At 54.2% G+C, this 16,591-nt stretch overlaps 2 protein-coding genes across 2 annotated transcripts in view; one reads left to right on the forward strand and one right to left on the reverse strand.

The window, feature by feature from the left end:
- Positions 1-16,591, reverse strand: part of LOC112955527 (skin secretory protein xP2-like) — a 58,047-nt gene that overhangs the window by 3,788 nt on the left and 37,668 nt on the right. The gene's annotated exons all lie outside the window — the stretch shown is intronic.
- Positions 13,412-16,591, forward strand: part of PTPRA (protein tyrosine phosphatase, receptor type A) — a 64,002-nt gene continuing 60,822 nt past the window's right edge. The window contains exon 1 of the mRNA XM_026048878.1: positions 13,412-13,542. The gene's annotated coding sequence lies outside the window, so the exon portion shown is untranslated. The remainder of the gene's footprint in view (positions 13,543-16,591) is intronic.

The raw sequence follows: 16,591 nt of genomic DNA on the forward strand, positions 1-16,591 counted from the left end.
CGCCCGCAGGTGAGCGCGGGCCGGGGCCGCGGCGGTAACGGCGGCTCCTCCGGGGCCATCCGCGCCGGGGGGCAGCTGCGGGGCCAGGGCGGGCTCTGGAGGGGGCGGGGGGGCATCTATAGGGCTCTGGAGGGGCTCGGGGGGGTCTAGGGAGCGTCTGTGGGGCTGCACAGGGGCTCTGGGGATGTATAGGGGACATCCTCAATGCCCTATAGGGGCCCTGGGAGTGTCTGCGAGCATCTGTGCGCCCTGTAGGAGCCCTAAGGGTATTTAGGGGTTCTATAGGGACTCTATAGGGGCCTTTAGTCTATCCAGGGAACAGCTGTGGTGCCCCATGGGGGCTCTAAGGATCTTTTAGCACATCTGTGGGGCCATATAGGGGCTCTAAAGATGTCTATGGGGCATCTCTGGTGCCTTATAGGATCCCCGTGAAGTGTGGCGTGCTCAGGGTATCCATAGGGGCCCTGTGGGTTCTGGGGGTCCCTCCGTGGGGCCTTGTGGAGTTGGGGGTATCTGTGGGGTCCTTGAGGGGCTCCGTGTGGCCCCATGGGCTCCGTGCCTGTGGAAGTGTGTGGGGCCGGGGGGGGGCCCTTGGGGCACCTGTGGGGTGTATATATGTATGTGTATATATATATGTATATGTGTGTGTGTATGTTGCGGGGCCCCATAGGGGCCTGGCCTGCACGTGGGGCGAGTCCGCGTGGGCGCAGGGATCACCCCTTGGTAGGGGGGGCCTTTCCCACCTGGCAGCGCTTCCCATTCCCAACATCCCAGCCGGCCGCTGCATGGGGCAGGGCCGCCGCTCAGCTCCGATCCCCCAATATCCCCTAGTCCATCCACTTAAAAAAAAAAAAACATATATATATATTTATGTATATATGTGTTTCTGCCCAAAGGGTGGGTGTCGCTGCGGTGCTGCCGCCCGTGAGTCACGGGATCAGGCTCGGGATCGTCCTCCCTCGGCGCCCGTGCGGAGGGGCCGCTCGCCAGAGGCAGCCCCGAGGAGGAGGAGGAGGCTCCCAGGCTCTCCTTCCTCCGCGGCGCCTCTGCGGGTGGCGGAAGCGGCTCCGGGAGCGGCGGTGCCCGGAGCCGGCCGCCTTCCCCGCTACCTTCCACAGCGGGATCTCCCTTCGGAAGCAGCAAGTGCCTTGGTGGCACCTGGGGCATTCCYGGGATCGGGAGTGTTGTCGGAGTCAAATCGCAGGCTCGAGGCTGAGGCGAGGGGCCCGATCCAGGCTTTTTCCTGGATGAGGTAGCAGAGATTTTTCTATGATCCTGGTGTCTCTCTACCATCCTTAGGGATGCATGCCCTGCTTCCCGCTCTCCCCTGTGCTGCTGGATGTGTCCTTTCCTTGCTCCACCTTCTTATTCCTGGTGTTCGGTGTCATCAAGGATGGAAAATGTGACAGGAAGGAAAAGAAGCTTTGTTATTGTTGTTATTATTTTTATATTTTAGCCTCTTGCTAAATATGGAGCGACATTAAAATCTAAATAACGGGGCTCCCAGGAACCTGCTATTCCCTGGTTTCTGCTTGCAAAGTTACGGATGGGCCGTTTGTGTGGGATGCTGGCTCCATGCTGAGACACTCACAAACTTCATTTATTTTAATTTATTTTTCCCCAAAGTGCTTTCCAGGTCCTCCCCTGCAACTTTAACAGTTTAGTTGTCCCTTCTCTTGTTTCTGCTCSGTGGAAGTTTCGGAGAGGCCACAGGTTGTCATCCGGTTGCGTGAGCTCCTGGCCGATCCCRCTGGTGTTTTGGGAAGAACGTCGGCCCCAGGAGCCGCGTTTGCTCCTGCTCCCCATCGTAATCCACATTTTCCTCTTAAAACAAAGCACCCCCTTAGTCTTTCCTGCTGAGGTGGAAATCGTTGGAATGTGACYGGGCACACGGGCATCTTGTAGCCTACAGGTGGGAAGAAAGCAGGGAGCTGAGAGGTAGGAAATATCCGTGTTTATCAGCACGGGCTGATGTGGTTCAGCCCTCTCAATACCCATCCCTCTTCCCACGGGAATATCCAGCGGGTTTCCTGGCAGGCTGTGACTGGGAGCAATGGAGAGTCTTGCCAGCTCTGAGACTCCTCTCTAATCCCATCTCTAGGTGCTGCTTCCCGAGGACCCCCTTGGGGATCCCTGCGAAACGGCTGCTCCAAAGTTATCCCAGCTGGATAATCGGAACATCGCCAGAGATGTTAGGGAGGATTAATGTTTAATATTAATAATTTAATATTTAATATAGAGGCTACGAACCACTGTGCTTGATCATGAGAGGGGCTTTAGGAGGAGATTGATAAGTAACCTGGCCCATCCCTAACTGTACAGACCCGGATTTTCCTGGAATTGCCCAGATCCAACTACAGCTCCCATTTCCCCGGTTTTGCAAGTACACAGCGCCGCTTTCATCCCAAGCATTTTCTCTTCATTAATCCCATAAAAATGCCCCAAAAGCCCTTTCCTGGGCTGCCTCTCTTCCCGGGAAGGCGTCGAACCTGGCAGTGTTGGACCCACAGGCTTGTGATGGAAGCTCAAGGGGAATTTCTCGCTCCCCTCCTGGGGGTGCCATTTCCCAGGAGCTTCCTCCTTCCTTTCCTATTATTCCCTGGAGAGACCTGGAATCTCACGTGCGCCTCCGGGACATCCCAAACACCCACTCTTCTCATCCATCACCAGCGTTTCCATCCTTCCCGCCCCCCCGGCTCTGCTGCTCCTGAGCCTCCCGTGCCGCCCCGGATACYGCGGATTACTGCAAGATTTAATAATCTTTTAAAGCTGGCACAGGGATTTATTTTGTTTTTCCCCCCAAATTACGTGGAGGAGAATGTCCTCTTCTGCCCTGTGTGCAAACAGACGGATCCCTTGCTTGGGGAGCGACTCCTCTTTATTCCGGAATAATTTATTGCCCTTGTTCTTTCCCGTCGAAGCAGTTTGGTTTTTGCATGGCCCAATTAGTGCTAATTGGGGCCCGAGGTGGGAGAGGAGCCGCGGTGACACCGCAGTTATCCCTGCTCCGCTGTCTCCTGCCTGGTCCTCGCTCTTTTCCCTGCGGATTCCCTGTGTTTTAGGGAGGCAGAGCTGTGCTGAGCACTAGGGGACGGGAAAGCTCCGTTCAGGTGCATCCATGGGCACCGCATCCCTCGGGGGCTGAACCTGCCTCCCCTCCGGCTTGCGCATCCCATCCGATATCCCGGATTTGCGCCACTTCCCACAATCTGAAGCCAATGACTCTCCACCTTATCTTTGCACCAGGCGTCCAAAACGATTCCAAAGGGGCGATTCTGAACAGGCCAGGTGGCTCTGGAACTTTTCCAGAGCGCTGCTGCCGTCGGGAACGCCCGTGCCACTTGCTTCCAAACCAGCATTTTCAGAGTTAACGCCGTTATTTACCCGGGAATCTGGGGCGCTTTTCCTTGCAAACAGCAGCCGCCGGGGTGCTGTTACTGCCTGGCATCCGTGGCTGCGCCAGGAGYGCCGGCGGATCCCGGGGCTCATCCCGGCATGCAGATAACAGCACTCGCTCCGGCTCCCGGTGGCCCCAACAGCCCCCGTCTCGCTCCTCCCCACGGAGCTTTTGGCCTCCACAACCTTCCGGATGGTAACGGAGCTGCTTGGGCCTGGGGAGAGCTGAAAGGGTTCCCAATTTGGGGAAAGGTTTTTGCTTCCCAACCCTGGATCCATCGGGTAAATCTTTCCCCTGGTGGAAGGCGGGAGAAGACCCGGAGGTTCCAGGGAGAAGTGCCTGGTCCTGCCTGGTGCATGAGGAACCTCCCAGCTCCAGAGAGGCCCCCACAGCCACCGGAGTCTCCCGGGAGAGCCGAGCGACATGGAGGGAAGTCCGGAGGCCGCTGCAGGCTCCGAAGGGGCCGTTGGAACCGCACGGGGAAATAACCGAGCTGGAGGAGCACAGAAATCCGAGGAGCGGGACCTTCTTTAATTAAAAAAAGGAGGGAAGAAAGAAAAGGCATTTTAGTGGTTTTGAAGGATTCCAGCAGTTTTCTGGGAAAGAGCAGCCTTTTGTTCGAGGCTCTTCCTCACACAGAGCAGCAAAACTTTGGCCCTGGACCTGAAGGTCTTACGGTGCGGCATAAAATCCACATACACCCCTTTTTCCTTACGCTATCAGCGCAGGAGAACATGGAAATTGTCCTGTTGCTTCACAGTTTGAATCTTTATTATTTTTTATAGTGCCAGCAGGTTGGCATCGGACACCTCCGCTCRGGAAACGCTGCTGTGTYAGGTTCCCAACTCCAGGAGCGTAARCTGGGGCCCGCGCCTCGCCCCGCGTCAATTCTTTATATATATTACATAAAAATAATATATATACATATTGCAAGCTGTACRATTGTGTATCATATAGCTGTGTAAGGGCAGCTAGACATTTCCTTGCAGGTTAAGGAAGAAGCTCTTACGCAGCGCTGCCCGTTTTGCAAATGTTTAAGTAACCCGTCTATTTTGGGGAATTTTCCCCCCGTTCCGTGTTCTTTCACCTGCYTTTATCCGCGTGGTGGTTTCCCAAGGCTGCACTGACCTGGGCCTCTGTGTTTCGCTCCCTTGGAGCCCTGTCCCTTTTCCGAAGCCCTTTGCCCGGCCCGGGGGCTGGTGCTTCAGCTGGAGCCTTTGGAGCTCGGAGCCTTCAGCTGGAGCCTTTGGAGCTCGGAGCCTTCAGCTGGAGCCTTTGGCGGGAGCAGCCAGGTCGGCCGCGCCGGAGCGGTCGGAGGCCTGAATTCCCAGCGCGCCGCCCCGGGAACATCCTCACGGGGGCATCCGCAAACATCCGCCTGGGATCCGCTCCCACGGGGCTGGAGCGGAGCCCAAATGCCCAACACGCGGCTGCCCCCTCCCCCCGCTTCCCGGCCTTCCTGGCGGGAGCCAAATCCTCCCTGTGAAACCTGCCCCTTGCCACGGGATGCAGGAAAGCGCTGAGCTGAGAGCCGGGCTCTGCTYGGAGCTCCCGCCATCCCAAGGCTCCCATCCAACGTCGGGAATTTCCAAAGCCGGGAATTTACCTATCCGCTGTTTTTTTTTTAACTAATGCAAGATCACGGAGCTCCTGCTGCTCTCCCTGCRAGGGTTTGACAGGTGCTCGGCATTAGCTCAGTTTCGTATGGATCATTCGGAGCCTTTTTGTTTCTTTATTTCCCCAAAAGTGGGTTTTGCAGCCGTGGGAAATTTGGAGTTTCAGGGATGTAGTTGCGTGGAAAGACATGGACTGGCCAGTGATGCCGTGAGGTTCCCCTTCATCCCGYGTGGAAAACCCCAGCCTGGAATTTCAGGGATCTGAAGCCTGAGCCCAAACGCAGGAGAAAATAACGGAGCAGCGGAGCGGGCGGCAGCGAAGCGGCTGTTCCGCCCCGGAGCATCCCGCGCTCCGGCCAGCGGCCCCGGTGTTTGCTCCGGCACCGGGAAACCAGCGGCTTTTCCAGCGACGCCGGTGGCTCCGTGTCCGGCTCGTTGCGGAACGCGCCGCATCGCGGCCCTGCTGAGTCTCTCGTTGGAAGGAGCTTTTTCTCTCCCATTTTGTTGGTTTTGCCAGATATGGTGACTGTTGTGGGAATTTCCAAGTGCTCTTCCCGCGGGAGCTCTAGGATCAGGACMGTTGGGATCTGCGGGAAGGTTATCCAGCTGGTGAGGTGGCGATGGGCAGTTCAGCTCTCCGGATGCTCCTCAGCAGCGAGTACCCGGAGGCACCTGCATGGCCTTGGAAAAGTAGAAGCCAAAGTAGAGTAGAAGCCAAAACCTCCCGTGGATCCGGATCCCCTGAACTCCCTGCTCCAACACGGCCGGAATTGCAGCCAGCTAAAGCCATACAGCAAAGATGTGTTTAGGCTGCAGCCCCCTAAGAGGTCTTGTTTTATTTTATTTTTCCCTCTTACCTTTTGATCCAAAGCCCCGATGGGAGGGAGCAGGCTCGTTGGAGCAGCTCCCGGGCATCCCGTTTGCCCACGGAGCTCACGGAGCACCGGCRTTTTCAGAGCTGCGTGTGCAGAGGAGCTCGTGTCAGCCGGGCATGGGGCAGCTGCTGCTGTTCCCTGGGTCTCTTCCTGACTCCTTGGAGATGGGGAATTTTTGCTATAGGTGTTGGAGGCTCCGGCTGGGCCCCTTCCCTGCTCCACGCTCATTTGGAACGTTTCTCGCCACCCAAACCTGCGTTAACATCGACCCTCTGGTTGCTCRCGGCTTTGCTTTCGGGAAGCGGGGACCTCGTTTTGCTTTTAAGCAGTCCAAACATTCCATAAAATGCTCCAAAGCTTTTGTGGGAGGGGGGAAAAGGTTCCCTTTTTTGATGCTTTTCCTATGTTCTTCACTCAGAGCTTCTCTACGTCACTTCTCCRGCAGCTCTGCCCTGCCATGTGGCTCAGAGCTGTGCCCGGGTTTTGGAGGCCTCATGGGTGCATTTTGGGCGAGAAGAGCGGGATGGAGGGAAGGAGAGGTCGTCAGGAATGGGCAAGTGGTGCCGTGGGAGCTAGGAACCGCATGGATCCGCGTGCAGCGCCTAAATCCCTGCTGCTCACGGAGGAGCCGCTTGAACCCGGCCCTGGGCTGAACCGCTCCGTCCCAGGCCGGTCTCGCTCAGAAATCCGTGGCTCATCCCCGTCTCCTCCCTCCCTCTTCCCAGCAGCCGCCAACCCCTCCCTTCGCCGCCGCGCTGGGAATACGAAATCGCGGGAATCTCTCCAAGTCTGGCCCTGCTCCGGGCAGCAGCTCCCCAGTGCTCTGTTTCGGGGCGCTCTGTTGCTCGTTCCCACCGGATTTTCTTCCCTGYGCAGCAGCTCCAGATGCTCCCGGCCTGGCCTTGCTCTAGCTCTTGCTTCAGCTCTTCCCGTGGATGTCCCCACGTGCTCGTGTCTCCCGCCAGCCCCCCTGGAGCAGCCAGGATCCTTCGGCACAGCCGGCTCGTCCCGCAAACCTGTGGGGGATCCGTCCCGGGATGCTGAGGAGCAGCTTCCAGCTACGAGCGCCCTCGGAGCTGCCTCCCTTCAGCTCCCAGGGACGTGTCCAGGGCCCGGAGCCAGAAGATGGTCTTGGAAGAAGGTGCCTGACACTTAGTTTGGCAGGAGCTGCCGCTGCCCTTTCCGTCCTCGCCCTCCTTTGCTTTTGGAACTCCATCCATGAATTGTCCCGCTCACAAACTCGCGCTTAGGGCAAGACCTTGCCCAGTTTGTTCTTCTGTTGGTAGAGTTTGGGTTTTTTCCTCTGGGCAAAGGTTTTTCTCAGCAGCTCCAAGTACAAAAGTGCCCATTTGTTAAGTCCTTCCTGGCTTCGGACAGAGGAGATGAAACTCTTGAATATTCCTTTTCTGGGAGCTCTCTTCCATCTCCTCTCCACATCCCGCTCCCATTTATCAAAACTTTGCTGGATTTTTGGGCACACAGAGGGATGGGGTGATTCCTGATCCATCCCACCAGGCTGCTTGCCCTCTTGGGAGCGGAAAAGGGAGGAAAAGGCCCCGGTGATGGAGCCTGGGGACACGGAGACGCCTCTCCCGGCGGCAGGAGCCCCTTTTGATCCGTTTCCCTGCACCATCTCCTGCAGGATCCCAATAACCCCRGAGCGGAGCCAGGGCGGGCGGCCCGGCCACCTGATCCGCTCCCGTCTGCACCRACCTGCCCATGTGGAAAACAGATGTGGCCGGGGCCGCCCTCCCGTTCAGCCACCTCCAGCCAGATGTTTCCAGCTTGTCCTGCTAATTCCCACTTAGAGCTATCCAAGAGCCCGGCCTCGCACGGTGCCCATTGCCGTTGCACTCAGCTCCCTTCATTCCCGCCCTGAGCTCCCTTCGGATGCTCCGTCCCGCTTCTCATCGCTCCACGCTGAGCAAGGCCTTCCCATCCGAGGATTTATTTTCTCTTGCTCCATTAACAGCACAAGAGGATTAAAAAGCGAGAGGAATAAGGATGTGTTGGGTAGCGCCCGTGTCCAAGGAGCGGAGGCTGCAGTCGGGCCTCAGCGGTGCCCGCGTTTCTAATGCGAAAGGCAGCACCACGTCTGAAACTCTCATCCCTGCCCAGCTCTGCGGGGACTCCAAGGTATTAAAACAACAACTCAGAAGTCTTTTTGACATTTAGAATTGGTCTGGGCAAAACATTAGGAAACAACGTACTCTGGGGGCCGAGATGATCTAATGCAACTCCGACTCTACAGAAACATGTTCCTGTGGAAAGTTGTTCCCGTGCCTATTCCAGAGCACTGTCCCCGGTCCCCTCCCCTGCAGCGGGGTTAGTCAGCAAGTTCTCCTTGCTTTTGTCCGTGTGTCGGAGCTTGCACCGTTTCGATCCTCCTCTCCCTTTTCCGGGAATGACTGGCTGAACACGACGGGTTGTTGAACCCATTTTTCCTGGGGGAAAAATGATGCTTCTAAGTGGTTTGCCCAGGTTATTTCCTGCTCTCTCTTAAACCCGGCTCTGTGTGTGGGTTGTGTTTCTTGGGATGCGTCGCTGCTCRTCCGTATTCCCGGTGCTTAACGCGGGAGAAGGCTGGAAAGCGGATTTGTGCCGTAGGATTTCGCTGGCACCCAGACTTGGAAGCTGCRGTGTTTTGGGTGTCGAGGGAGCCGCTGGGGTCAGATGTCCCCGGAGCGGCGGGAAATCTCGCCTGGAATTTGATGCCTTTGGAATAGGGAGTCGGCTGGTGTTCCAGATCTACCCCTGGTCTTCATACACACATCCCCGCTTTTTCCCCTTGGAAAATTAAATGGCTTTTGTAGTGAGAGAGGGGGCAGGGATCTTGGCCTGGCAGGGGGACCTGAGCATCTGGATTACTGGGTTTTTTCCTTTTGTGAAGGTCTCTGCGTTCCCTCCTTTGCTTGAACACTGGGTTATTCTTTTTGCACGTGACGCTAGGTGTGGCCTGGGCTTTCCCAATAATATGTCACTTATTCAGCCCCAGTCGCCTTCCTGCCTTTCTTCTGTGCTTTAGGGAGAATGCCACGTTTTTAGATTTCTGGTCCTTGCTCTTTTTTTCGCYCTTTCTTCCCAGCACAAGCAGCTGCCCGCAGCAGATCCGTGCGTGCATTAATACAGCCAGAGCGTATCCAGAATCATCCATGTCGGACCCCAAAGGATTTAACCTCAGTGAAAGAYTTCACCCTTTGTGAACTCTCCTCGCAGCACCAAGACCTAGTTCATCTTTTTTTTTTTTCAGGTCACAAAAGACAAAACCAAAAACCAGGTTTTTGAGCTGGTTTCAGTATGAGTCAGCCTGTCCTCAACTGAGCGTAGAGCATCACAACCATGGGCGCGTTTTGACCGCCGGTTTCCTGTTGTTTTGGAGGCCTTCAACAACCAGACAAGTGGAGCAGAGGGAACGTCGTGCCCCCSCTGCTTCTTTGCTGGCCCCTTCCTTTTGTCCAGGCTCTTGGGGCCCGTGGGAGTTTCTGAGGCTGATGCTGGGCCTGGTTGGAGTCCCTGGCACCCATTCCTGCCTCTCTGCTGTGTCCAATAGGACCAGCAACGCACAGAGGCTCGGACCCCAAACCTGAATTTGTAGGGTTGCAGCTCCAAGGGAGGCAGCTGTGCTAATAGCTCCCCAAATATTCCCTTAAAAATCAGCATCGATGCTCTGGGTCTTGATTAAGCTGGTTGATTCTGCTGGGCTTTTAGCTGATTTGGTGAAAAAGTTGCCTTTTGAGGCTAAGGCTTTCCAGGTACCTGGCTAGAGGCTGCAGAGAAGTGTGGAGATGGAGTTGGGACAAATTTGTATGGGAGTAGGGATACTGCAGAGGGAATAGAGCCTTGCTTTGTGCCTGGACCATCTCTTGCCTACTGAAAAGTCATGTTTATGGATGTTGGCCCCTTCTTCTTGCAAAAAGAGCATATGGATGAGTGCTGATGCTGTCGGAGAGGGTCTGTGACCGGGCGCCGATGGCTTTGCCTTGTCGGCATGCGGGAACATCCGTATGGAAGTAGCTGCTGGTGGACATGGGAAACATCCCGAGCAAAGTCAAAGCAGATGGAGCGCGCAGACCAAACCAGCCCGTCTAGTTCGGGCTTTATTAATTAGCCGTGTTATCGAGAGCCATCTGTGTTTTCTTTCCTTTTTCTCTTTTCAAACCAGTTCTTCTGCTTCCGTGCCCGGCGAGCGCTAATGAGGAGCGAGGTGGGAAGGTCTGCGAGCGGCGCGGGGCTGCGTGCTGCTCTGAGAGCAACAGCAGCCATGGCACTTTCCATGCCTGGAGCTGAGGGACCTGGAGAGGTCCCGTGTTAAAGCGGTCTTGGATCTGCTCCGTCACAAGGAGCCGTAGGCTTTACCTGGGAGTTTATTGAAATGGGGAGGAAAACACTTGGGAGGTTAAAGTACTCACCGGGAGCCAGGCATTGGTGTTTCCAAAGCTTCCGCTTCGGATCCGTGTCCGCCACAGTTCCCAGGTGGTGTCTCCATTGCAGCATCCCAGCTCTGTTGGGTTGGAGAAACCCAGCCTTGGCCTTGGCCTTGACCCTCACCTCAGGGTGAGTCCCTCGGTGCATGGATGTTTCCTGCATCCCTTTCTTTCCTGCATCCCTTTCTTTCCTGCATCCCTTTCTTTCCTGCATCCCTTGGAGCAGGGATGCATCTTCCCTCCCATTTCCTTCACCCTTCAAGGCACCGGATTGGCGATGCCTTGGGGATCTGCTGAGCCCACCAAGGGTCAATGGCAGCTCATGCAGCAAACGGTCGCTGCATCAGGACACATTCATCCCTTCTCCTCAACGCCCCTTCTCCATCTGCCCTTTTTTCCCCCCATTTCCCTTAGATTTCACAGGAAACAACCCAGCTCTCCTGCTTCATCCTCAGCCCGCATCGACCGAGCTCAATAACTCACTTAATAATCGTGCCTGTGACGCGGCTTCGGCGGCCGACTTCTCAAGCTGAAAAGGAGCCATCCTGTTGCTAAGGGGAGGGGAAAAAAGCCTCGCGAATACTTATCTTCTGCCGTCCAAAACTGCAGATAACACTGAGTCACTGCTGACAGCCGCGAAGCAAAACAGATGTTCGCRTTCTGGTGGCTAAAATATTAAAGGTACAAGATGAGCAATGCGTGTCTGGTTTTAGCTAATGTATTTAATTGGCAACCTAGGCAGAGCATGAGGTGCAACGCAGAGATGGATCTCCTCTGTTTCAGAATTGCCTGCGTGTTTTCATTAAAACTCCTTTCCTTTTTTTTCACCCTTTTTTTTCTTTCTTAATAGGTCTTTCCTGCTTGAGTCATTCTTACTGTAATTGTAACCTTTAGTTCTGGATGGGAAGAGGGTTTTTGACCRGCAGTAGGGCTTGAGCTGCCCTTTCCAGCATCCTGGGAGGCCTGGAAGGGGGATGTGAACCTTGGAGCAGGTGGGAACTGAAACCAGGCTCCGCATGCTGCTCTGCAGGTTGCAGGCAGTTCCCATCAACCAGAGGGCTTTGTGGATCCSTCTCCTGTGGGTGCCAAGCTCCCCATTCCTCCTTCCACTTAAGGGAAGGGGAGAGACACCCGTGGTTGGCGMCGCGTTTCCCTTGATTCCTGCTCTTAATGGCCCCTGATTGGGCTCTTAAGGTTCTCTCCGCCACAATCAAGGAGCTGAAAATTAAAATCCTAATTACAGAGGTGGATGGAGTCAAAGAGGACATGGGCTTCCCAGCCTAAGTGCCAYGTAACAGCTGGAAGAGGTGGGGCTGATCCCATCTCCTGGGACGCGCTGGCCTCCTGGGGTCGATTTTGCCCAGCTCTGCTTTGGGATGAGAGCAAAGGGCAGTTTCTTGCTTTGGATGTTGAACCACAGATGCATTTATTCACATGGATATCAGTGAGAGTCTCCTGGTGCTTTTTTTCCCCTTTTGGGTGAACTCTTGTGCGAAAAACCGAGTCGGTGCAGAGCTTTCCATCCCGTTCTGAGCCACAATTGGAAGTTCAGGCAGAAGATAGGGAGGCCGAGGCCCGTGGGGGATGTGGGAATGGGCTGAGCCGCCCGTCGGGGTCTGACTCGGTGCATAAACTCAGCTGGTTTCTTTCTTCAATCTTACAGCTCTACGAGCTGCCTTGATTTTTATCGCCCTATGTGTTTTCTTTCTCCTTCTAGGATAGATGTACTCTCTGTACCTGTGGTTTCCTAGAGCGCCGTGAAATGATTGTCCCCCCTGCGCTGGATTTTGAAGCATTACCCTCAAAGGAAAGCAGAGGGAACCCCCAATCTGATGCATTTCTTTCCTTTGCCTTTTCTCTCTTAAAAAAAAAAGCAAGTTACTAAAGTCCCATACAAATAGTGATGGCCCCGGCTATCATCCCTCTTCCCAAACTGCAGCYGTGCTCCGCTCTCCCGATACACCCAAACAAAACGGAGGTTAACGTGGAGGTGGGAAGCGCCGGCTCTAATGGCTGGGAGATTTTTGCCTTTTACGATCTCGTTTCACCTTAAAAAAGAGGCTCCGGCCGGCACTGCAGTCCACTCGGGTGGATTTGGCCGGCTCCTCATCTGACGTCTTTTGGCAGCTCTGTAAATTTTAAAACATCCTCTGTAAGAGTCTCCCGGCCAGGCTGAATTTGAAGGAAAAAAAAAAAGAGAAAAGAAGAAGAAGAAAAAAAAAAAAGGGCCGTTCTCCGAAGGGAACGGAAGCGCCTGGTGCTCCGTAGCCTGCCAAGAGCCCGGGAAGGTCCYGGACCTGCCCAAGGGCTCCTTTACTTTGGCCTCGCGCCTCGAGCTCCGTCATCGCCGCCGCGATGCCTTGGGAGGCTGCAGAGCGGGGCTGTAGGCRGGAAAAAGGCTGGGATAGGGGGGAAAAGGTGGATTTGCTTTGCAGCCCCTCCGATGAGATGTTGCTCGTGGAGCGCTCCCGTTTCCCTGCTACCTGCTTCAACTGCCGCTTGTTTCCAAAGGGATCCGGGCTTCCCAGTCCCGCATCCGTGGCCCGTGTAGGAGGTTTCTCTCCCATCCTGGCTCAAAATGGGGGGAAAACCCCTCAGGATCCCTGAGGATCTTCTCGGTGGGACGAGGTGGCAGAGGTTGGTGCTTAAGGCAGTGACCTGGGATTTGAGTGTAGGATCTGGAGATCTTCTCAACTTGAGGCCAGCTGATTTATGTTCCTCATAGTCTTCTCTGCAAAACATTCATTTAGGACAATTTTTCTTCATTAATTTTTGGGTATATTCACACATTGGGCAACTTGCAGGCGGTCTGACCCACGGTCTTCATCTTTTCTGCAGTTCTTCCCATGTGTTTTGCAGTCTGGCCTGCCCCCAACGATGCCTGTAGGCCGAGACTTTGCTTGGCAACCTTGCTTGATATGGAGACCACGTTAGCRAGTGGGACAGTGACAATTAGACGAGACGGTCCCCGTCACCCCCAAGAAGAGCTCAAGCAGTCGGGACAATAAAAAGGCATTTGCTTAAAATGGTCGATCTGTCTAAAATGACTTGCTCGTCTCTGCACAAAGCATGACCTTGGGTGTTCCTCTCTTCCAGGGCGCATCAAGACTAATCATCAGCCTTCATAAGGACTGATTGTGGACTGCTCGTCGCCAGCGTCCTCGTTGGGCCTTAATTGGAAGAGCCGCCGTGTTGGGGACGAGGACGGTTGAAKGAGCGTCCCTCTTAAGGTAACGCGATGGAGCCTTTTTGGGGATGGAGCAAGCGCCACCACAGCCCGTGCGGGAACGCGTCGGCCTCCGGAGAGGCCGAGTTTACAACTTCCATGTTAATTTACGTGTCTCAGCCTTGAATACAAACCATAGAACCCCTGCTCCATCCTTGCTGGGGTCTGACCCCAACRAACGCAGTTGACCTTAAGTTTGGGGGAGAGCTCCTGTGTTTTCATGCAAAACGTCACAAATCCAGTGTTTTTTCTTAAATTCCTACAGAAATGAATCTGTCATCTGTGAAATTTTTAATTCATGTGGTGTGAAACATGCAGACTTTTGTGTTAACTCTTGCGCTATTTTGAAGAGGGCTCTTTTGTTCTACTTTGATTTTAATGCAAACCAGTATTACGCAGAAATCCACTGATCTCTGTTATATTCTCACTTGAGCCAAGGTAATAGCTAGTGGGTTTATTAGGGAAAGGGAAAKWAAAAAAAAATACWATCTTTTTGTAGCATGGAAGCTTATGGGGCAAGAAGGAAGCTTGTGTAGTAAGAAGKAATGTTATTAGTGAATTAAAAACCAACATCCAGCAGGGAGTTTGCTGGAGTTTGTTCTCGTTCAAGTTCCTCCCATGGTCTGACGTGGGGAGAAGCTTTGAAAGGTTATTTTCCTGAAAGATTTCTTGTCTTAAGCAGCATTGCTTGTTTGTTTGTTTGTTTGAAGGGTTTTGTGTCACTGTGGCTTCCAGGTATGCGGATTGCCCCTGCCCAGGGATGAAGTGTGTACATGTGGTTTGATATTTCCTTCAAACGTTCGCCTGGGTTCCTGTGGAGAGGACTTTGACCGATCTGTGGTTTCATTTAAACCTTTTGAGGCATTTTGCCCGCCTGGGGTGGCACCGCCGCCCCAAACTGAAGCGACTCGTCGCTTTTATGTGCGTCTTCCRTGACTAACTGCTTCCACTTCCCGTTTTGCAAGACTCACCAATGCGTTCCAGACGCGCTCGTTGGTGTGTACATATATATTTATGTATTTTACTGAGCTGAGTTTGGTACCAGGCCTCTGCTACACGTGCTCCTGTTCTGGTGACCATCTCCCTTTTGGACTTKGATGGAAGAGCTCCCCTTGAGATCAGTAGCTCAGTAGTCCCCCAGTTTGCTGTGCAGTGGCCMGCCATGCCCCCAAAAGTGTTTTTATCCTTGTTACATATCTTGTCCATAGCTGATCCCAGAGGAGGAGTAAATCTGAGGAGTAAATTAGATTTGACCTTGACTAGAGTGAGAAGCGGAGAAATTGTTCCCGATGAAGTAAACCATTAATTTTAAGAGCCTACAAGGCAGTCTGACGTTCAACCTTCTGCTTCTACAAGAAGCCCCTTTTCCAGGAGCAGGAGCCTGAACCCATGCAAATACCTGGAACTCGGGAGACGTTCTCAAAGCGAGGGAGCTGCCGTGGCCRTCCACGAGGACAAGGGCAGAGCTGCTGCCTGCAGAGAGGCGCTACCTTTCCTGCAGGAAGGAGTTGCAGGGAGCCCTCGTGAGCTCTTCGTTACGCACTTTGCATAATTGTTCATTAGGGCCCACGTCAACAGGAGAGCCTGGAATCGCGCGGATGGAAGCGGCCGCTCCGCCGGCGTTCTGCTTGGAAAGCGCCAGCCCCTTTCCCTCTCCAAAGTCAATAGGAATTGCTCGCCCAGGAGTGGCTCGTCGCCCGGCATGTGGGTGGATGTGGATCTGGTGTTGCCTGGGCTGAGTGCTCCAACTCATGGATAAAGGAGYGAGAAATGGGGTTGCTGGGGCTTGTGGTGCTCAGCTGGGTGCTGAGGACTGTCCATCCCCGCATCCCTGGGCACTGCGATGCTGGGGGGACCTCAGCTTGGCTAGCAAAAGCTCCAAGCCTTTTAACTGTGGGGGTTCTGCTAAAGCAAGAGGGAGCTGAGCAGCTTTTCCTCTCTAAACCTGGGGTTATGAAATAGCCATTACTGGTTGGATGTGCTTTGCAACCATTTTTTAATGCATTTATGGGTGGCTTTCAAAGYGTGCGATTTCACATTGCCTGTTGAGTCAAATGCAGGTCCCAAGTGTCCGGGTTTGGATTATGCAGCAGAGAACTAGTGCCTGAAGGTTTCCTCGTAGATGGACCTCCAGATTTCTGGGCTCTGATTTCGCTGCTCGTGCTCACCAGTTACTGTCCTCTTTTATCAACCACATCAGCAGTGTCCCACCCTTGCGCTAACTCAGACTCACACAGGACACGATGCTGGCTGACCAGGGGTTGCATTTGCCCAACACAAGTAAATCGATTCCACATTTGAGGTATTAAAACTGGACTGTGTCCTGAAAGGCTTGTAGGTGTAACTGGAAACCTTGTTGTTCCGGGGAGATCTTCCCCCCAAGGTCTGGTAGCATCCCATACAAGTCAAGGTTTTGCTGGGCTAGTATCTATCAGGAATTTTATTCCTAACCTTGCATCCTAAGTGATCCCATCACATCGTATTTATTGCCGAATTACCTCCATCACAGAGAGGTTTGTTTTCCCGTGAGCCAAGGGACTGCACAGAGCGGATGGAGTTGGGATTAACAGCTGCAGTGTGAGGAAGGCAGCCCTAAAYCTAATCCTCCTCTCAGAATTAGGCTGGCCAGTTGCAGGTTCTTGAGAACGCAGATCGAAGCCTTCCTCGCAGAGCCCAAGGGAACCCGACATTGATCTCTCCAGGCTGGAAATGAGCTCTGCTTCCTGCTTGCAAACAAATAAATTAAGCCTGGCTGAAGCAGGAACGCTGCCTTCCCGGAGGACAGAGGGTAGGATGAGAAACAGGCCCCGTGAGCAGGCGCTGTGCGGGAATGGGAATTCAACAGGCCGAGCACGGGATGGGAATTCAAGCTGCCCTTTCCCGGTGAGGGCGGTCAGTCCTGCTCCCTTCTCCCCGCTCCTTGGTGTGCTGCAGCTGGGGACGTGCTCGGCGCTTTGCTGATGGGATCCGTTGGGATTTTCCAACCTGGTTATTTCCATGAGGGCAGCAACTTCATAACGAGGAGGTACGAGAGAGGTCCCGGGTGATGCGCA

This window comes from Nothoprocta perdicaria, unplaced genomic scaffold (assembly GCF_003342845.1).
Source record: "Nothoprocta perdicaria isolate Ctin4 unplaced genomic scaffold, notPer1 scaffold_58, whole genome shotgun sequence".
Taxonomy (NCBI): Eukaryota; Metazoa; Chordata; class Aves; order Tinamiformes; family Tinamidae; genus Nothoprocta; species Nothoprocta perdicaria.